We start from the raw sequence: 22,627 nt of genomic DNA on the forward strand, positions 1-22,627 counted from the left end.
TTGTAGGGTAAATTGTGTTAACTTGCCTTCTATTATAATGATAAAGCCAGTTATGCTTCTGCAGCAGTGTCTGAGACTGTGTTTTCCCCAGTTCTCTAGACACAATCTTACTTTTCCATCTTTGTCAATCTAACAGAGGGAAAATGGTAACTCATTATATAGCTTTATTTTCTGTTCCTTATGGGTGAAGACGAATATTTTTCATATGTTTGAGATTGTTTAGCTTTTCTGTAACTTTATTTTTTTAATGCATAAATTAAAATTTTAATGTACTGTGTTTCAGTGTGTAACTTTAATTCTTTGGCCCAGTGTTTTTCCTATTTTTTGTTAGACTTTTCTTGTTAAATTTATGACATTTATGTTTTAAGAAAATTAGCTCCTTGTGATATCAGATACAATATTTTTCCAGTTACTTATCTTTTGGCTTGCTTATGATGGCTTTTGCCGTGCAGCAAATTTTTTATTTTTATATAGCTGACTTTATTGATTTCATGGTTTATAGGTTTTATATTTTAAAAGTCTTCCGCATTCCAAGATTACAGTAAAACCGTTCCCACTATATAAGTTTAGGACTTCAGTGCTTTTATTGTTAACATTTAAATCTCTGATATGCCTGGATTAATTTCACCATTACATATAGTTCCAAATTAATTTTTTCCTAAATGGCTACCCAGTCATTGCAAATCACTTACTGAATAATCTGCTGTCTCTCACTGCAATGCCACCTTTATCATAAACTAAATGGATCAATATCAAAACTATCAGATACTTGATCATATACATATCATATATGATCTGTATTGGAGTTCATCATACGGCTTATACTTTTTTCTTTGATCTTCCAGTCTATTCATGGACTTGTTTTGCTGTTGTTGTTGTTGTTGTTGTTGTTGTTTTTGGCTGTGTTGGGTCTTCGTTGCTGCATATGGGCTTTTCTTTAGTTGTGGCAAGTGGGGGCTATTCTTTTTTTTCTCCCCACATGTTTATTGGAGTATAATTGCTTTACACTGTTGTGCTAGTTTTCACTGTACAACAAAGTGAATCAGCTGTATTTATACATATATCCCCACATCCCCTTCCTCTTGAGAGGGCTACTCTTTGTTGCGGTGCGCAGGCTTCTCAGTGTGGTGGCTTCTCTTGTTACGAAGCACGAGCTCTAGGTGCACGGGCTTCAGTAGTTGTGGCGCATGGGCTTAGCTGCTCCACAGCATGTGGGATCTTCCTGGATCAGGGATTAAACCCATGTCCCCTGAAATGGCAGATGGATTCTTAACCACTGCACCACCAGGGAAGTCCCCATGGACTTGTTTTAAATACTGTAACTTCATGACATGTTTCAGTATCTAGTAGGGCTAGTCTCTTCCTTATTAAGAACTTTGTGGATATTCTTATTTATTTTTCCAAAAGAATTTTTGAGTCAGCTTATTTAAGCCTTTAAAAAAATCTCCTCGTTATTTTAATTGGAATACTAGTATTTCACAGATGAACTTGAACAGAGCTAACATTTTTATGATGTTGAATCTTCCTACCCTAGTACTGTATTTTGATTCCTTGATTCACAAAGTACAATCTGTGACACTGGCATCACCTGGGAACTGGGTGAAAATGTAGAGTCTCAGGCCACCTGAGACCTATCCAATCAAAATCTGCTTTTAAGAAGATCCCCAGGTGACTGGTTGTCACCTTCTGGTTTGAGAAGTGCTGCTTTAATTCAGTTTGAAGCAACCCAATAAATTTATTTTTTTATTAACTTGTTTTCAGAATGCAACAAAAATTTGTCAGGAAGCGTTCAGTGCATGTCTGCTGTCTAGCATGACATACAACTGTGGGGAGACCTAAAAAAGTACCCAGAACCATCAGTGGACACTCTTGTGAGAATGGTGATTAGAGAATACCTAAGATAAAATATAACGAAGTAGCAAGAATTAAAGCATTAAAAAATAAGTACTAGCTACGAGGGATATGCTGAGAAGACCAGGGACTGCAGTCCCTACCCAGCACCCCACTCGTAGAACAGGGGTGAAACTACAGGAAAGGCAGGCCACTGTTCCCACATCCAGCTCCAGGGCAACAGTGTAGAAATTTTGCCCAAGGGGAGAGGCTGTAAAACAGAAAGCTCTGGAATGCTGCCTAAGAAGATGAGCTTTATTTGGAACGGAGTGTGGGGAGTTCATGCCTAAGGACTTTGTGGAAAAGATTGGAGATCTTTGGGGTGAGCGATTAAGATCAACCTGATAGCTCCATATTAGTAGCAACAAGCAAGAAGTAGGTCAGCTAGATGTGTAACTTAACCAGAGAAAGAGACAATTAAGAAGAGCCTCACGGGGTTAGAGCGAGCCTCAATGACTGGCAACACTTTGCCCCTGTGATGGGGCCTGACTTTAGATCGGAATGTAGAACAATTAACGTCTCAGGGCGTTAAAGCAATAGAGTGATCAGCTAGTAATTAATGGAGGCTGATAGCTGGGTGTGATACCAATAGAGGTAGACTGGCCAGAAGTTTAGCTGGTAGATGGAGGCGTCAAAGAGAACTAAGCTGAAATCACCCTGGTTGTCAGGGAGATTGCACCCATGATCAAGGCTGAACCCTCTGGGGAGCCACATCAGAGGCTACTAACAGCAGGAGAAATAGACTTTACTGAACTAGTCCAGCCAAATCACTAAACAACAAGCAAAACCAATGACAAGACCGAGATCAGTATCCAGTGATGCTAAAGCGTACTATCTAAAACGTCCAGTTTTCAACAAAAATTATGAAATAGGAAACAAACAAGGAAGTGTGACCCACACAGGGAAAAAAGCAGGCAACATAAACTGCCTTTCAGAGAGTCCAGATGATGGACTTAGTGAAGTCTTCAAAGCAGCTATTATAAAGATGTTCAAAAAATGAAAGGAAACCATGTTTAAAGAATTAATATATGATGATAATGTCTTATCAGAGAATACCAATAAAGAGGTAGAAATTATTTAAAAAATAAAAAAGAAGAACCAAATAGAAAATCTGAAGTCTTTCCAAGCGGAATGAAAAATTCACTAGAGGGGATCAACAGTACATTTAAGCCAACAGAAGAAATAATCAATTAAGGTAAATTGATAGAGATTATGCAATATGAAGGATACAGAGAAAAAAGAAGAAAGAAAAATCTTGGAGAAATGTGGAACACCCCTAAGTACATCAACACACATGAAAACTTCCCACATTTGATGAAAAACATTAAGCTATACATCCATGAACTTCAACAAACTCCAAGTAGGATTAGTGCAAAGAAATCCATACCCGGATACTTCATACTCAAAATGTTGACCGACAAGGCAAAGAGAATATATTGAAAGCAGCAAGCGAAAACAATTCATCACATACAAGGGAAGCCCAATAAGATTAATAACTGACTTTTCATCAGAAACCAAATGGGGGCCAAAAACGTGGTGGGATGATATATTCTAAGTGCTGAAAGGAAAAACAAAAAACAAAAAACCGTCAACCAAGAATCTTACATCCAGCAAAACTGTCTTTCAAAAATGAAAGAAAGCAGTGAGCACACCCAGATCTTGGTTTCCAATATTAACCAAATAAAAGGACCCAGGACTCCCTGGGGAAATGGCTAATTCTAGGACTGGGGTAGGAAATATACAAGAAGAGCCTGGAGCATCTTCTATTTCCATAAAGGAAAGAGGTGCTCAAAACAAAACAGACACACATATGATGACAACAACTGACAAAAATAGGGATATGCTAACGGGACACAGGAGCTGACTGAAAGAGCTCCCAATGGCCAAACTGGAACAACGGGAGCAACAAAATAAATAATGTTAGATTATAGCCCAATATATAAAATTAATATTCATGAGTTGCTGCTATAAATAATTTTTAAAATAAGTTTATTTATTTAATTTGTTTATTGGCTGCGTTGGGTCTTTGTTGCTGCACACGGGCTTTTCTCTAGTTGCGGCAAGCGGAGGCTACTTTTCCTTGCAGTGTGCGGGCTTCTCATTGCAATGGCTTCTCTTGTTGCGGAGCATGGGCTCTAGGCACGTGGGCTTCAGCAGTTGTGGCACATGGGCTCAGTAGTTGTGGCTCACGGGCTCTAGCACTCAGGCTCAACAGTTGTGCTCATGGGCTTTCGTTGCTCCGTGGCATGTGGGAATCTTCCCAGAGCAGGGCTTGAACCTGTGTCCCCTGCACTTGCAGGCGGATTCTTAACCACTGTGCCACCTAGGAAGTCCCCAATGCTGCTATAAATAATTTTTAAAAGAAACAAATGGGGAAGATTTCCAAAAAGATTTATAACTCCCTACTTCTTAAGCATGGGCTGTACACAGGACCTTCCTCCCAAGCAGTAAAGTCTGAAAAGTGGGAAAGAGTAACTCTGCAGTGGAAAAAGCTGTGAAACACCATCTCAGCCAGGTGATCAAGCTTAACATCAGCAATGAAAAGACATGTTGACAGGATGCTCCCTTGATATGATGTGATGAAAATGGCACTTTACTTCTGTAGAAGAAGACTACATCCAAGAAAACAAATAGCACAAGCAAAGGTAATTATGTAGGTAATTATAAAAAAACAGTATAATTGCATATTTTCCTGCTCTTAATTGATTTAAAAAGCATTTTCATAAAATAATGTATATAATTTTATATTGGACCTATAACATATAAAATATAATATATTTGACAATTATAGCACAAAGGAGGCAGGCTGAAATGAAGCTGTATTTGAGTAGGAAAATAATACCAGATGGTAACTCAAATCTACAGGAAGAAGGGAAGAGAACCACACAAGTGGTAAATAGGAAGGTTAACATAAATTCTATGAACACACTGCATCTCCTTTCTTCTTTTAGCTTTGGGAACCCTTTCTCACACCATTTACAAAGTAACTCACCATGGATCATAACCTAAATTTGAGACATATAAAACTCTTAAAAGAAGATGCAGGAGTAAATTTTCATGCTATTGGGTTAGAAAATGATTTCTTAGCTACAACACCAACAGTACAGGTGCAAAAGAAAAAATAGATAAATTGGAGTCCATCAAAATGAAAAAATTTGTGGGAATTCCCTGTGGTCCAGTGGTTAGGACTCCGAACTTTCACTGCTGAGGGTAGGGGTTCAATCCCTGCTTGGGAAACTAAGATCCTGCAAGCAGCACAGCCAAAAAAAAAAAAAGCCACAATTTTTTTAAAAATGAGAAAAACTTTTGCGCTGCAAGCAATACCATCAAGAAAGTGAAAAGAGGGCTTCCTAGGTGGCGCAGTGGTTAAGAATCCGCCTACCAATGCAGAGGTCACGGGTTCGATCCCAGCTCCAGGAAGATCCCATGTGCCGCGGAGCAACTAAGCCCGTGTGTCAAAAAAAAAAAAAAAAAAAAAGAAAGTGAAAAGAAAACCCACAGACTGAGAGAGAATATTTGCAAGTCATATACCTGATAAGGGATTTGAATCCAGAATATGTAAAGAATTCTTATACCTCAGTGATATAAAAAAAATAAAATACTCAATTAAAACTGGGCAAAGGCCTTGAATAGACATTTCTCCAAAAAAAGATAGACATGTGGCCAAAAAGCATATGAAAAGGTGCTCATTGTCATTAGTCATTAAGAAAATTCAAATCAAAACCACAAGGAGATACCACTTCCCATCCACTAGGACAGCATTAAAAAAACACCTGAAAATAACAAGCGTTGGTGAAGATGTACAGAAATCCCCATTTCTGATGGGAATGTAGAATGGTGCCACTTTGTGAAACAGTTTGGCAGTTTCTGTAAATGTTAAACCTAAAGGTACCATATATATAACCCACAATTCCACTTTCAGCTATATGTCCAAGAGAAAAGAAAACATCTATTCACACCAAAACTTGTACATAAATGTTCACAGCAGCATTATTCATAATAGCCCCCAAATGAGGACAATGCAAATACCCATCAAACGGATGAGTGGATAAACAGAATGTGGTACCTACAAGGGAGTATTATTCAGCCACGAAAAGAAATAAGTACTGCTACGTGCTACTACGTGAATCTTGAAAATATTATTAAAGCTAAAGGATTACACTGTATGGTCCCTTTTATGTGAAAGGTTGAGGAAAGGCAAATTCACAGAGACAGAAGGTTGATTAGTAGTCATCTATGGCTGGAGGGTAGGAATGCGGTCAGGTGAAATGGAGGATTTCTAATGGGTCCGAGCTTTCTTTCTGAGGTGACGAAAATGTTGTAAAATCATTATGTTGATGGTTACACAATTCTGTGAATCTACTATAAACCATTCAAATGTACACTTTAAATTGGTAATTTATTTAATATATGAATCATATCCCAATAGAGCTGTTTTTTAAGAAGTTAAAAAAACGAAAATATACTAAGGCGTGAATGCTAGGCTTTTAAAAATTGATTTCATGTTTTACTTGTAATCTAATAGATATCAACTCAAACAGAGAAAGACCACAGGAACCCTGCGTAGAGAGAGCACACAGACTTTTGCTTCACCTTTGTTACAGGCCACTCTAGTGAGACCAACTTTTTTGCAAAGGGTACTGGTTCTCCTTCAAGGATATGGTACGGATGCCATGGCAAAACTGAGTTGGAGGTAGTAACCCTGTGGCTTTTTGGCCGTTGTAGGTGGGTTTGGGGTCATACACACTGCTGGGGACACGTCAGGTTTATTCCAGAGAATGACAGTAATAACTGAACTAATGGCTTTAAGAGGTTGACAAAGCGTCCTCTTATCTGATTACCACAACAAGGGCTGTGACGTCTTTTTCACAGATGTGGAAACTGAGTTCTAATTCAAAGCCTTGTTCAAGGCTAGAGACTGGCAACAGCAAACCTGATGCCAGGCCTTCTGAATACAAGTCCAGGACTCATTTTCCCCCACCGTCCCCCCAAAGTCCCCTTTGAGTCATACCCTAGGTGCATTGAACTGGTGGAAATCAACTCTACATGCTCAGCAAAATAATGAGAGCACTCAATCCCAGTGCAGATGTAGGGAGCTCAGATGACTCCACACATTTTCACAGGGTGACCGCACACCCTGGAGTGTGTCCGGTACAGACATCACAGGTCTGCCATTCGAGCATCTGCTGTACCGAGTGAGAACGCCATGTTTAAAGAGCTTTCTCTCCTTTACATAGAACATTATATTTGCCATGTGTTCTTTTTCTCATACCAGTTACATTCTCACATGCATCATACACTTTTTGCCAGACTGAACACACGACACTTTGAATTTGGTAACTTATGAGTCACTTAAGGAATTCTTGAGAATCATTTGGACTCTGTAATTTCTAGATGACTTTGAGATTTCTGACTCCAGATTCTAATGCAACACCATGGACTGGGAGCCTCCAGGGCCCACCTTCTCATTTGAGGGCCCAGAGCTATTTTGATTTTTATGATCTAGGTTTTTCTAGACAAAAACCAAGGTGGCCTAGATCTTGGTGAATGCGGACTCAAGCCCTTGTAGACAGAAGGAGAAAAACACCAGAAACAGCATGTTTTACCCTCTCCTACCTCCTCTACTTGTAGGGTTTCTTTTTCGATTTTTTCAAGTAACTCTTTTCTCAGCAAGAGCTCCTTGTCCAGATGGAGGGACGTTTCCATGGCTCGGTGTAGCTTGCTCTGAAATATAATAACACGGCAAGTCTTGAGCAAAGATGATTGCTCAGAACTATAGGAAGGATAGACAGACAAACAGCTCTCTGTAAGCAGGACAATAGCAGGACCATCCAAGAACTTGGGCCTGACCTTCTCACAGGTGCCCAGATTTTCAGAATCCCAGTGTCTACGTGACAGGGGAGGAGAGGACCTCGGGAGGCTTGTCCTCACCGGCAAAGTCGTCAGACACACCTGGATCCAAATCCCACCCCACCACCTACTAAGAGAACCTCTCTAAACTTGGGCTGGTGGCCTTGTAGGGTTGTGCAAAGGCTTAAGGGAGACAAACCTGGTAAAGTGTTGAGCATGGTGCCTGACACGTGGAGAGCCCATGGCACAAGGCTGCCATCACTACCTCACCTGGATGAAGAGATGGACGCTACTGTGAGCCCACAGTACAGGTGAGGGAGCTGACTCTTGCGGAGGTGAAGCAATTCCCCCAGGGTCACAGAGACCAGGGGAAGCCAGGATCTGACCCTAGGCAGCACGATCTCACAGCCATGGACGCCACCACTGTCTCCAAAGCCTGCTGGTGCTGGAGGAATCCTGCAGGAGCTGCCCCACAGCCTCCCACTGCATCATTTGCTGCCACCCCTCACCAGCTCCTCCCTAGCTCCTGCTTCTTAGATTTGCCCCCTTTGGACCTCCATCTCCTAGTGGGGAAGAGTCAACCTGGAGGGGCTGGGATGTGCTCTGCTTGGCTGAGGAGGAAGGGGCCAAGGGACAGAAGCCAGTGACTCCAGTGGGCTGGCTCGACAAACCCTGAGAGCCCACCCAGGCACTGGTCAGCGAAACAACCTAGGGCTGCCACCAAGAGGCCTGCTCACAGCCCTGACGGAGGTGCAAGAAGAAATGCCAAACTGTAACTGTGCCAAGCACCAAGAATGCACGGACAGTGGTCCAGAAGGTTTCCCTGGGGGAGGGGATGCTGGAAAAAGAGCTGAAAGGTGAAGTCAAGTATGTCTAGGTAAGAGGGATGGGAGGAACATTTCAAGCTAAGGAAAGAGCTTTGAGAGAGGAGAGTCTAAAAGGGGCTGGGGAGAGGAAGGTACTGGCGCGATGCCCAAGGGTATCAAATCTTCAACCTGGCAGAAAAGCCTGGAGCCACCTGCCTGGGGGAACTTAGAGCACCTGGGGGCAACCTCCCTCCCCGTTCTTCTTGTCTCCAATCCCTTCTTTAAGGCTCATTTCCTGGTCCACATCTTGCATGAAGTTGCTCTACTGAGGAAAGCAAAAGTGGATAAGAGGCCAGACTGAGGGGGTCAGCTGTGGGGAAGGGGAGGCAGACAGGACTTCGTTGCACACCAGCCAGTCGGGCGGGAGAAAAGGAAAGCAGAGGGAAGACAGGCATTCATCCGACAACTAAAAGAGACAGAGAGACTGGGCAGGAAAGAACAGAACCGCGAGGCAGCCCTTGGCTCTGCCGGGGCGGGGCCTTCAAGGAGGTGTGATGAGAGAATCTGCGACCCTGAGCAGGATGACGGTCACCAGAGGCGGCTATTTCTAAAAAGGCATGTTAGCTTCCTGCTGCTTTGTAACAAACGGTCACAAATTTGTGTCTTAAAGCAACACACATTTATTATCTCACAGTGTCTATAGGTCAGGAGTCCAAGCACAGTGTGGCTGGATTCTCTGCCCAGGGAGGGACCCATGGTGTCGGCCAGGGCTTTCCTCTGGACTTAGGGTCCTTGCCAAGCTCACAGGTTGTTGGCGGAAAACGTTTCCTTGAAGTTGTAAGACTGAGCTCTCCATGTCCTTTCTGGCTGTCAGCAGGGGGTGGTCCTCGGCTCCTGGAGGCCGCCCTCAGACCCCTTGCATGTGGTCCCTCTATCTTCAAGGTGGCCATGGAGAACTTCTCATCCAGAGAAAACTCCACTTTCAAAGGGCTCATGTGATTAGGTCAGACCCACTGGAATAATCTCTGCATCTCAGGGTCAACTGTGCCATCTAATCTAACCTAATCATAGAACAGAACGGAGCCTACTAACAGAACCCGTCATAGTCAGAGCCCTGGGCAATGTGCAGGGTGAATAAACCAGGGGGTGGGGAGTCTTGGGGGACATCCCAGAATTCTATCTGCCACAGGCACCACTAGTTTATACACGGATCACTAGTTTACAGTCAGTTAAGAGTGACACCTCAAAGCTGTAGTCACATGCCTATATTCTACCAGCTTCCATCAGGCAGGGCTTGAGGGCACAGCAGAGAAAAAGGGGCCCCCTTGATGGAGACCCACTCATAAAACTCACTGAAGAGAAGAGACCGTGTCTGTCTCCTTCACAGCGGTACCCTCAACACTCAGCCCTGTCCCTGGCGTTGCTGTAGGTACTCAGTACATTAGGTAATAGAGGAAAATTATTCTGTATATTTTCCATGAGGTCTCACACGTGCGTGTTTAACATTTATATGAAAGTGATCCCTCCTGCCACCCTTCCATTCCCTAAACATACACCTGAATTTTCAGCAGTTTTAGACGATACTGGCTGAGCACGTGCTTCGGCCAGACACTGTCCCAGACCAGCTGGAGCTCTGTCCTGGTGGCGCGTCACAGAAACCTGCTTCTGAGAGGTGACGCATCGCCCATGGTCCCCCGTGGAGTCCCCATCCAGGTCCCCAGGAGAGGCCTGACGCGACAACCCACAGTTGTTGGGCCTTGTTTCCCCAGGAGACCTGAGAACTGACACACGGAAAAGTGAGCCTGTCTCTCTCTCAGTCCCTCACTGTGTCCCCTTAGGACTCCAGCAGGTGTCTCCTCCCAGCTCCACCACCTGCCTGCTGCTATTCTAAACAGGCCTACAGGCACCCCGGCCCCTGGGATTCTGACCAGAATGGCTCCCATTCCACCCACCATGGCCTGTGTTGCCCTGTTTGGGGATCACAACCTACAGGCACGGTGCCTTTAGATGTCCTAAGGAGCTCAAGCCCTGGACCTGGCTGTTGCATTTTATAAACCAGTAGCTCCGCTCGAAAGCCCTGCCTTTTCCCCACAGGACCAAACTGGCCCTGTGCCGCCCAGTTGATTCCTCAGGGTAGGATCAAGGTTCGATGTGATGTAACCACCTATCTCGTGGCTCTTCAGTCGAACACAAGAATTTCAGAATGTGAGCACAGCCTTGTCTACACACGTGACGCCAGGGGGAGGCCGTTGGGTGAGGTGGGACACGCACTGCACTAGGAGTCCCAGCTCTGTCGCACACATGTTGCTTGAATATGGTCATGACTCTGCCTCTTTCAGACTCCACTGGGGACCATGGACGGACGCTTTACCTCTCAGAAGCAGGTTTCTGTGACTCGCCACCAGGACAGAGCTCCAGCTGGTCTGTGATGTGTCCCCATCCCTGAGCACAGTGCCTGGCCAAAGCAGGTGCTCAGCCAGTATTGCCTAAAACTGCTGAAAATTCAGGTGTATGTTTAGGGGATGGAAGGGCGGAGGGAGGGATCACTTTCATATAAATGTCAAACACGCATGTGTGAGACCTCATGAAAAATATACAGAATAATTTTCCTCTATTACCTAATGTACTGAGTACATATGGCATGCAGGTTTTTCATTTGTAAAAGGAAAATGTTGGACAAACATAAACCTAGTCTAAATACATTGGAATTCACATTTTTAAATGACACTTTGTGGGCCAAATGAAGCTTACCCGTGAGCTACCTAAGCCCGTAGACGCTGTTGCCGCCTAGGCACTAGGCCAGGGATCAGCAACCTTGCTCTGTAAAAGGCCAGGTAGTAAATATTTTAGGCTTTGCAGGCCAAGGGGCAAAATTGAGGACATTGTGTAATTATATTAATAAGAAAAAAAACCAACTTTCCACAAAGGTTTTATTGATAAAATTCAAAATAAAAAATATTAAGTATATTTTGGAATACAGGTGTACTAATGAGAAGAATGGAATTTCTGGGGGAGAAATCAATTTTGCTTAATTGGGTTTCAAAGGGAGTGTTCTCTATCAAATCAGGTGCAAATAGTCTGTAAAAACCATCCTTAGCTCCCAGACCAGTGGGCAGGAGACACAGGCCCACAATTAGCTGACGGTTGCCTCAGACAGTTGCCAGCAGGGTGACCAGACAGCCTGGTCTACCAGGGACAGGCCAAGTTCATGCCCACAGTCCCTGGTTAATTATCAATAGTGTCTCTTTCTCTACAAAAAACATTCTGTGTGGATGAGGAATTATTTAGTAGTTTTCTGATTTATAGCTAAGATGATTTCCTTTGCAGGGTTTTAAGCAGAGAAGTACTTATTACACATTAAATTAAACAGGGCCCTGAATGTGGCTGGTTCTCAAAACCCACTGCGCATAAAAATCATTTGGGAGTTAAAAAAAAAAAGATGCACGGCCTTCACCCCCTAACTCAATTGGTCAGGGGTGGATTAGAGTGTCTGTGTATCTTTAAAAACACAAAAGTCTCCTTGGATGGTTCTACTGCGCAGCCAGGATTGTGGGGACATCTGCAGTATTTTAGGAGACATGGCTTTGTCGGGAAAAATCATAGAGCAGCAGAAGAGTGAAGGAGGCCTAGGCTCTCAGCAAAACCACAGGGGTGCCCTGGAACCTCGCTGTGGCCGGAAAGGTGGGCACAGAAAGCCCTGGGGACCTGGGCACCGGCGCGGACCTTACTTTGTACCCATTGAGGATCTGCAGGGTGTTTCCGGATGCCAGCTTCAGCTGGATCAGTTCTTGATTCCTTGCTTCAATCATCTCTAAAAACTGAGCATTCTCGATCTTCAGCTGCTGAAAGTCAACATCGTGGAGGGCCTCGCCCACCTCTTCCTTCTACAGCTCAGAAAGAAGAAACGATGTGAGGTTGCGACTTCTGAACGTACGGCTCGCACCTTGCAATTTCAGGGGAGGTTTCGGAAGTCAGTCATCATTCAGTCATTCAACACACTTGGACTGGGGATCTGCTTGGTGCCAGGCATGGTGTTAGGCACCAGGGATAGAGATCTGAGTAAATATGATACTTCCACACTCAATGACAGTTCACAGGTCACAGCGTGGTATAGTGGGACACACAGGGACAGAGGGCAACAGAAGCCCCTCAGCCAGGCCAGGAGAGAAAGGCTGGGTCAGGGGAGGCTTCCCCAAGGACATGGTGCCTAAACAGGGCTGTGAAGGAAGAAAGGCTATTTAAACGCTGTTTTGAACCTGGAAAACCCAGGACGAGCAGCCCATAAATGCCCTTCCTTTGATCGCGTGACATTTCTGCATGGGGGATGTATTAGTGCATTGGGTTCCCTCCCTGGCCCCGGCCCCACCTTACCTGCCCCACCAGGTCTATGCCATCTTACATGTGCGGTACACAAGAGCCAGACTCGGGACTGTTCCCTACCCCCACGTGCTACTCATGCCGTACTCCCTCCTAGAAGGCATCTTCTTCCCTTTCCCCGAAAAACACAACCATTTCCTTAAGCCCCAACTGACCCACAATCCAGCTCAAAGGTTCCCAGCCCATCTTCCACCCGAGAGGGTCATTCCTCCCTCCACGCAGCCTCTGGAGGCTGTGACACCCGGTCCCTGTCGCTGTTGCCTCTGCCCGACAGTTACACACCCACGCCCTTCCTTCCCATCACCACTCCCCGATAGCCTGTGAGCCCGCGGGGGCACGACCACATCAGTGTCATCTCTCTGTAGCAATGGCTTTTAGGTTAAAGGTCATCCATCTGCTTCCCCTCTCACGCTTCAGGATGCCTGGGCTTGCATGAAGCCCAGAGAACCAGGAACTCGGTATCAGGAGGCAGTTCTGCTGAGGCCACCTTTTTTCTTACACTGAACTCAACCCTCCTTGGCTGACACCTCCACCCCTCGGCCCAACTCCACCCTGGGGGACCTCCCAAGGGATGTGTTCTCTTCCGCACAGCGGCCAGAGCACTTGGGGACAGCATCCATGGCCCTTGTGGACCCCTTCTCGTGGGCCGCATCAGTCACGTGCTTTCTCCCCTCTTGCTCTCCGTTTCCTCTACTGTGTGGACTCTAGTTTACAGATTCTTTCAAGCATGGAGCTCTCCCCAAGACACAGTGCTCCAGGTGGGCTCCTCAGAACAGAGTGCAGCAAGAGCACCTCTTTTGGGGGGCCCTGTGGAGTGCAGCCTAGGCCACAGCACCACCCCCACCTGAGCGGACTTTACCAGCTGCTCCGTGACTGAGCCACCCATGACCTGTGCAGATATTTGGGGGGATCAAAGTGGAGGATCTTAACATCTGTCCTTAGTCACTTTGTGTGTTAAAGTTGTCCCGGCCTGTTGAGCCTTTGGGATCCCAAGTCAATCAAGCAATGGTCCCCCGACATGTTAATTCTCCTCCCAAACTCAGTGTCACTGTCAGTGGCCACCTCTGATGCGCACGCCACCGCTGCCCATTTAATGAGTTAATAACAAAGATATTGAGCTAAAAGAGGATGGAGCTATGTAACCACATTCTAGCAGCCCCGTGCCATGTCTGCCTTACCGCCTTTAGTCGGGAGCCTTTAAGGTCAGCTGTTCAAAGACTTACCAAGGCATACTCCTAACTGTGCCACCCAGGCCACATTCCCCAAGAGGGTCAATAATTATGTCATGAGGGTCTTTTAAATTCAAGCCAATTTCATCTACTAGCACAGCCACTGTGTTCATTTCCTATTGCTGCTGTGACAAATGACCACAAATTCAAGGCTTTAAAACAACATAAATGTATAATCTTACAGCTCATGAGGTCAGAAGTCTGAAATGGTTCTTTGGATTAAAATCAAAGTGTCGGCAGGGCTGCATTCCTTCTGGAGGCTCTAGAGGAGAATCTGTTTCTTTGCCCTTTCCAGCTTCTGCAGGTGGCCTGCATCCTTTGTTCATGATCCCTTCCTCTAACGTCAAAGAGCATCACTCTGATCTCTGCTTCTTTTACCACAGCTTCTCTGAGTCTCACTCTCCTGCCTCCCTCTCATAAGGACCCTTATGATTACACTGGACCCACTCAGATAATCCAAGATAATCTCCCATCTCAAGATCCTTGACTTAATCACATCTGCGCAATCTTTATGCCACATAAGGTAACATAGTCACAGACTCCAGGAATTAGGACATGGACATCTTTGGGAAGACGTTGTTCTATCCACCACAGTAACCTTAAGAAAAAGAAAGACAAAGCCACATACCTGCCTTAACTGTAAAAGCATCTTTTTCCTCTGGACTTTGAGAGAAACATTTTTCAAACGTAATTTATCCTTCATATTATCCTAAAAAAATAAAAGCAAATTTTAATCCATTGTTTTTCTTCTTCCCTTTTGGTTTGAAAAGTTGGCAAGTCTAGGGCTGCAAAACTAAACCTTGAGCGCTACCATGCAGTCGCCTATTTTTAAGTCTTTAATGGCTACTCAAGCTGGTGTTGCTATGGTATTTTACTCATGACCCAGAAGCAGAGGAAACTGGGTCTGCTCCATACAATTTTTCTATTGATTTTAAATTCAAGATAACTTGGGTATATCTTTGGTTATAGAGGCCTTTCCTGATAAGATGATCTTACAATTCCTTGGTCTATTATTCTCTTGGTAATTTATATAATTTTTACTACCTATAACATGTTGGGGTTAGTAACTCTACCTATCTCCAGGAAGCGAAGTTTGATATGCTACAAAATCTCTGGAAGTGAAGGAGCATTTTATGTTTCATTCTTACAATAATGGAACTCAAAGAAATTAAGATTTACTTGTCCCACGCCACAGTCACCTCTCTAGATAGACTCACACCTTTCTCAAGATAGCATCAGATCTTGAAACAAACAGCAAAATACTGTAAGTTCCCTACATACGAACGAGTTCCACTCTGAGAGCACATTCGTAAGTCCAATTTGTGCGTAAGTCCAACAAAATTAGCCTGGGTACCCAACTAACACAATCGACTATGCAGCACTGTACTGTAATAGGTTTATAATGCACATTTGCATCTTTGAAAGTTCGCAACTTGAAGGTTCGTATGTAGGGGACTTACATACAGTCTGAGATAGTATGAATATTCATCCTGTCTGGTTGGTTTTAGACTCGATAAACGCGCATTTTAAGACACACACACTGTGAGGGACACAAAAAATCTGCATATGTGGGTAACATTTATGATGCATCAAAGGGAGTGGGGCTGCTTCACATGGACCACTTCTGGGTCATTGCTCTATGAATCTATCTTTCCTTCTAAGCTCTAACCGCCTGCCAACTTACCCTCCGGCGGTTCATATCCTCAATGAATTTCATCACTTTCTGAGTGGCCAAAATACTCCCTTTCTTCTTGGATATGGTCTTTAGAATATCTTTTTCAAACTCATGCACTTCTCTCTGAACTTCGGTCCATCGAATTTCAGCTTCCTCAATGATAGCCTGGGGGAGTCAGCACAAAGAGAGAGCAGTTGCCAAAAATTCTCAAGGATACAGCTGTCTAAGGAAACAGACGTATTGGGTGACCTATGTGTGTCTCAATACATAACGTTTCTTCTTAGTCTCAGAAAGATATCCTTAAGATACAAATTAGACAATATGAATGTTGTTATTTAAAACCATGCCTCACAAAAGTTATAGTATCTATATAAAGGCAAAGAACAAACAAGAACAGGGCCTTGAGTAGCTCCAGAAATATGCATTTCCATATCTGAAACATTATCATTAAAAATTATAACATCAATATCATATCATATATATGAAAAATATCTGGAAGGCTACATGCCAAAACATTAACCACAGTCACATCTGGAAAGATGGATTAGTAGGGAGGCAAAGAAGCACTTTTCCTATATACTTCTGTAATGTAAAAAAAGATGTTATAAATGAATCTACGTACTGATATGGAAAGACATTATTAAGTGAAAAGTATAGTTTACAAAATAATATGATACCTTTTCATAAAGAAATTCATACACACATAGAAAATAATATGAATCTAGGAGATAAATACAAGAGCCAAATACAAGTCTGTGGTAAGACTGTGGTAAGACTGTGGATGTCTTCAAATGTTCCTCTTTTAGCTTCCCTGTATGTTTAAATTTTGCTACAACAGAGATTGTCTTTAAATAAGAAAATGCAAACACACATATTATTTTAAAGAATAAAATGAGTAGCTGCAGAGCAAAGCATCTTTGTTCAGGCTTTTTCACTGGGCACCAAGGAGCAAAAGCACCTTCCTTCATCAGCCGGCATCTGGCCCCAGCCTCCTCCCTCCGCATCATCTTCACAGGCCAGAATATCCAGCCCCCTTAAATGCTACTTTCTATTCATCACTCTCCTGCTCAGTTATCCTCACTGGGGTCCTGATTTCTAAGACACCAAAGAGAAGCCCCTATGCTTGGCTTTCAAGGTCTCACAGCCCTACTCAACCTAATTTCCTACCACATCCCCCAAAGCACCCTCTTCTCTAATCACACCAGCCTCCTCAAGGTCATGAACTTGCCATGTTCATTCCCACCTCCACTTCCTTGTTCATGCCATTCACCTTACCTAGCTAGGGTGCCCTTGTGTTCCTATATCTGAAAAAAATGCCATCAGTCTTCAAGGCCACGCCAAGTCCTACATCCAGCCCCATCTCCTCAACACTGTCTTCTTTGACCACTCTAGCCCACACCGTGATGTTTAATCACAAGGTCTACCACATCCTGAGCTCCTTTAACATGTTAGAATTCAACAATGCATGTTTAGAAAGAGAAAGAAGGAGGGGGGAAAGGGCAGGAGGGAGGGAGGGAGAGAGGAAGAGAGGGATAGGTTTATACAGTACAGATGGTTCTGTCAATGGAGACGGGAGTCCACTGATCTGTCTCTTTTGAGGAAATGAGTGTGCTTCTGTGTGTGCCTCCATTTAGAAATGGAAAAATTTAGAAATAGAACAGAAGCATCTATTTTTCATACAACATGGCTACCAAATGCAAGCCACCAACTTCCTCCCATGGGCAAATCAACAGTTATGCTTCTTCTCTGGAGGAAAATTGACTGCACTGGTCTCCAACAAGACATGAAGCACAGTCACGGATGTTGCACATGGAGGGTAACAAGGGATTTTTCACCCAACTCACTGACTTAAACCTCAAGCCCCTTGTATTATTAGGGAATTATTCCAAAGTTTTAGAAGGACTATTTAAAATTTCTCTTTCTTTCCTTCCTTTCTCTTTTTCTTTCTTTCTTTCTTTCTTTCTTTCTTTCTTTCTTTCTTTCTTTCTTTCTTTCTTTCTTTCTTTCTTTTCTTTCTTTCTTTCTTTCTTTCTCTCTTTCTGTCTCTTTCTTCCTTCCTTTCTTTCTTTCTTTCTTTCTTTCTTTCTTTCTTTCTTTCTTTCTTTCTTTCTTTCTTTCTTTCTTTCTTTCTTTCTTTCTTTCTATTTATGGCTGTGTTGGCTCTTCATTGCTGGGCGCAGGCTTCTGTAGTTGCAGAGAGCAGGGGCTATTCTTCATTGCGGTGCATGGGCTTCTCACTGCAGTGGCTTCTCTTGTTGCAGAGCATGGGTTCTAGGCAGGTGGGCTTCAGTAGTTGCGGAGTGTGGGCTCATTAGTTGTGGCTCGTGGGCTCTAGAGCGCAGGCTCAGTAGTTGTGGCACACGGGCTTAGCTACTCCACAGTACGTGGGATCTTCCCGGACCAGTGTTTGAACCCTTGTCCTTTGCATTGGCAGGCAGATTCTTAACCATTGTGCTACCAGGGAAGCCCAGGAATTACTATAAATTTTAAAGGGCATTTATGGTTATTATGATTATGGGTTTTTTTTAAAAAGAATCCATATCTTAGAGACATAGATTGAAATATTTACAGATAAACAATATGTTTAAGACTCACTTCATAATAGCCCAGTGGCCTAGTTCGAGGGGGAAGATGGTAGGGATACGCAGGGAACAAGAGTGGCCATGCGTTGACGACTTTACGTGTGGGTGTTGAATACATGAGGGTTCACGGTGCTAGCTTCCCCACATTTGTGTATTTTGAAATTTTTCATCTTAAAGAGTTTAAAATTTGATATCTCCTCAAGCGGATGGTAAGTTCCTTAAAGGCAGGTCCTCAATTTATCTTTTCCTACTTGTGTTTCTCTCAAAGCACCAACCATTACATGAACATACTACAGGTACTTCTCACTGAGGCAGAGGCGGGGAGCCCAGGGAGGAGGCCTGCAGGAAGGTATACCTCGTGATGCTGCAGGTCTCTCTCAGCGTTTGCCCTCATGTGTCTTATTTCATCCTTTGTGTCTTCCAGCTCTTTTTGCACAAGCTCGCATTTTTGGTCCACGCTGAGGCCTGGCACACGTTCCAGACCTACACGGGATTTGGATTTACGCCTGCCTCATAACTATAACACAAGAAAAACAAAGCCATTGTCAAGGAGGAATTGGTAATAAAGCAGCCTAAGGTGGTCATCAAAATGACCACTCAGACCTGCTAGAAATCATTCTGAATGACAGCCAGAGAGAACCAAGTCAATGTGAAAGAATTCTGGATATTGGGCCTGAGGTGATGTTCATTTCGCAAGTCAACCTAAGGCACTGTGCCAAATACTTCAAAGGCCTATGCTTGACAGGGAACTGAAAATAAATAAGGGAAAGTGTCTTGACGGTGGGAAAACCGTGAACCTCCTATAGACTAGCATTCAAGTCAGTGTCAGGGAAAGCCCAGTGCTCAGGGCTTCCCAAACTGAACACAGAAGAGAAATTGCATCAGGGGCCACGGTGTTCAGCAAAAAACAAATAGACAAGAATTTTGGATTTCCTAGGCATTGAAACCAAAGGTCAAAAGCAGGTGGCCCAGGGAATGTGTGGACCTGAAGATGACATTGTTTGCTCCTCAAAAAAATAGACCTGTACACAGTTTAAAATTAAAAAAAAAAATTAATTACCCACATTTGAAAATCAAAGGCTTCCACCAAAATAATCCAGATTTCCAGCTTCTCTTGAAAAAAATCAGCTGCTCTGGCAACACCAGGTCATCTGGCTAGCCCTTTTAGATGAGGGAGGAACTCTCCAGCGCCCACACCAGGCCCATCTTCACTCCTTTATGTGGCTGGCCAGGCCTTGTACACATTTGGGTCCCCCAATTGAAGGGAGTTATTTCAAATAAACTAAGATATTCTGTGAGAGTCAATCCGCTGGGAGTTGGACCTGATTCCCTTCACACTCATTGGAAAGAGAAACCTTGGAGGGGAAGGAAGAATCAAAAGAAGAACAGGGAGAAAGTCACATGCCACTTGGCCAAGATGGAACACCAAAGACAGAGAACAAACACCATGTGCATCTAAAGGGACAAACAGAATAAAAGAATTCTTAGATCTCCCTTGCGTACCTGTGCAATTTCTGCTCCTGATATTTTAATTTCGGATAATCGTGGAGGTTGCTGGTCCCTGGGCTCCAATTTATTGTAATATTTTTCAAACATCTCTGTCTCAGTTTTGAGAGCAGAGTTCCCATAGCTGCAAGACAGAGGATGCCTGAGTTAGTTCCACCAGTAGGAGTTTAAACCCCAAATAACTAGTATTTAACACTTACTAGCTTTGTACAACCTTCTGCAAGATACTTAACCTCTTGGTGCCTCACTTTCCTCATCTGTAAATTGGAAATAATAAGAGCACCTATCTTTGAGGGTTGTGATGAGGAATGCAAAGACTTTGGGAAAGTGCCTGGCCCACAGTAAATACTATTTAAGTATTCTATATATTTTTAAAATACATCTAATGAGCCACAAAATTCAGAGCACTGGGATTACAGGCATACCTTGGGGATATTCCGGGTTCAGTTCCAGACCACCACAACAAATATTGCAATAAAGTGAGTCATATAAATTGTTTTGTTTTCCAATGCATATAAAGTTATGTTTGTATTATAGTGTAGTCTACTAAGTGTGCAATCGCATTATGTCTAAAAAAAAAGTACATACCTTAATTTAAAAATACTTTATTGCTAAAAAGCTAACCATCATCTGAGCCTTCAGCGAGTCCTAATTTTTGCAATGGTAACATCAAAAATCACTGATCACAAATCACCATAACAAACATAATAATAATGAAAAAGTTTGAAATATCGCAAGAATTACCAAAATACGACAGAGACATGACGTGAACAAATGCTTTTGGAAAAAATAGCACCAAGAGACTTGCTCAATGTAGGGATGCCACAAACCTTCATTCTGTAAAAAACACAATATCTGCAAAGTGCAATAAAGCAAAATGCAATACAATGAGATATGCCTATATATTTTAAATTGCTACAAGTTTCTTCTTCAAGTATCTTCTAACCCATTTGTGAGTTTCCTTCTGAATTACTACTGAATTCTTGAAATTACACACATCCACAGTCTTCAGAGGTTTTCTTTGGTTTATATTTCTTAGCTCTTTTATTTCCAGCATGCAATGGATGAAGTATCCACTAGAATTCTATTATAAATGGTGGACAAGCTTTGAATAGATGTTTTTTAAACAACGAGAGATGATAAACCTAGTTTATCCTGGATATGCCAAGATTATGACCCTTTTAATTTATATAACATACATGTATGTTGTATATGAGTGTGCATAATACACATACGTATGTAAATGTATATATGAGAGAGAGCAGCTTTGATATTTTCATGTATTATTGAGTTGAATATCTGTTTATTGAGCTGAAAATCCTGTTTGGCTGAATTTTAAGATTAGTGGAAAAGGCTCACCAGAAAAGCACAATATAGCAAAGCATCTTTCTTTTTCAGTATATGTCATGTTCCCAGTGCAGGCTGGGGAGTTACACCTGAGTCTTAATCTTGGCACTACCACTGACTAGCTGTGTGACCATAGGAAAGTGACTTAATTTCTGTGTCTGTTTCCTCACCAACGTTCTATGATTATTGTGCCTTTATATAACGTCATATAGGCAAAATACTTGGCACATAATAAGCACGCAAAAGACTGTAGCTCTTTTAGTAATAATACCTCAGTTCTGACCTAAACTATTTATAAATATGTTGAAGTAACACCCATTCAGCTGCCAGGCCAGGATATTCTGTGTGAGACCAGTAAATTGTACAATTAACCTCAACGATAACATGGAATCTTGATATCCAATTTACTTGCTATAGTAGATATTAAAATAGACTGCTAAAAATACAGAATATTGAGCTAGTCCTTCTTTGCCGTCCACCTCCATGCTCATGCTCTGGTTCAGGTATAAGCTGCCTTATACTAAAAACATTTCAATAGCTTCCTTTCTATTTGCTGCCACATTAATTTTATCACAGAATCTTAGCAATGGAAAGGGGCTTAGAGGTCACCGGGTCCAAGCTGCCGCCACACTGTGGAGGAACCTCGGCTAAGCACACAGTGGGGCACCAGACAGACCCACCAGGCTGAAGCTCTGACTTCACCAATTATCCTCTGGGCTTCGCACCACCTTCTGTTTTGGCGCTATCAATGGCTTGTTAGCGCCATGGCGGTGGAAACACGGGAATAAAGAGCAAAGGTAAGCGCCTTCCCCACTTTGAGGGTGTCAGTTTCCTGTGTTCCATGCGGACCTGGAGCATCTTGGTGCTGGACCAAGCTCGGAGCCCACACGCTGAGGAGGGACCGCCCCCAGAAGGCGGCGGGCTGGTACCTGAGCTCTTCCACCAGCCCGCACAGCTGGATAACAGGCAGCTCGCTCTCATCCTGGGCTTGCACCTCGGAGGCAGAGGTCTCAGAGTCCTCGTCCGTCATCACTGCCCAAGCTACCCTGGTCAACGCCCTTTGTCAGTGCCGAGTGTGGCCAAGAGCGCCGGGTGCTAGCGGCCACGCGTCCCTCGGGCTGCGGCCTAGCAGTGCGTTGCCAGGGCGACCCGACGCCTGCGTGGAGGGGCGGGGCTTCCTGAGGCCCCGCCCAGCGCTCCCGCCCAGCCCCGCGCTGACGGGAGCGAGGTCACCGGGCTTGATGAGACACCTAAGCGCGTTCGCTGTTTACTTTCTCAACAATAATTCTTAAAATGATGATAATAACAGCTACTGTTTGCTCAGCACTTAGTATGCCCTTGGCACCGTGTTAAGCATAGTTTATG

General features: G+C 43.7%; 1 pseudogene; it reads right to left on the minus strand.

The window, feature by feature from the left end:
• The window catches only part of LOC130838050 (coiled-coil domain-containing protein 113-like), a 26,724-nt pseudogene extending 4,432 nt beyond the window's left edge, over positions 1-22,292 (minus strand).
• Positions 22,293-22,627: the final 335 nt, after the last annotated feature.

This window comes from Hippopotamus amphibius, chromosome 16, assembly GCF_030028045.1.
Source record: "Hippopotamus amphibius kiboko isolate mHipAmp2 chromosome 16, mHipAmp2.hap2, whole genome shotgun sequence".
Classification (NCBI taxonomy): Eukaryota; Metazoa; Chordata; class Mammalia; order Artiodactyla; family Hippopotamidae; genus Hippopotamus; species Hippopotamus amphibius.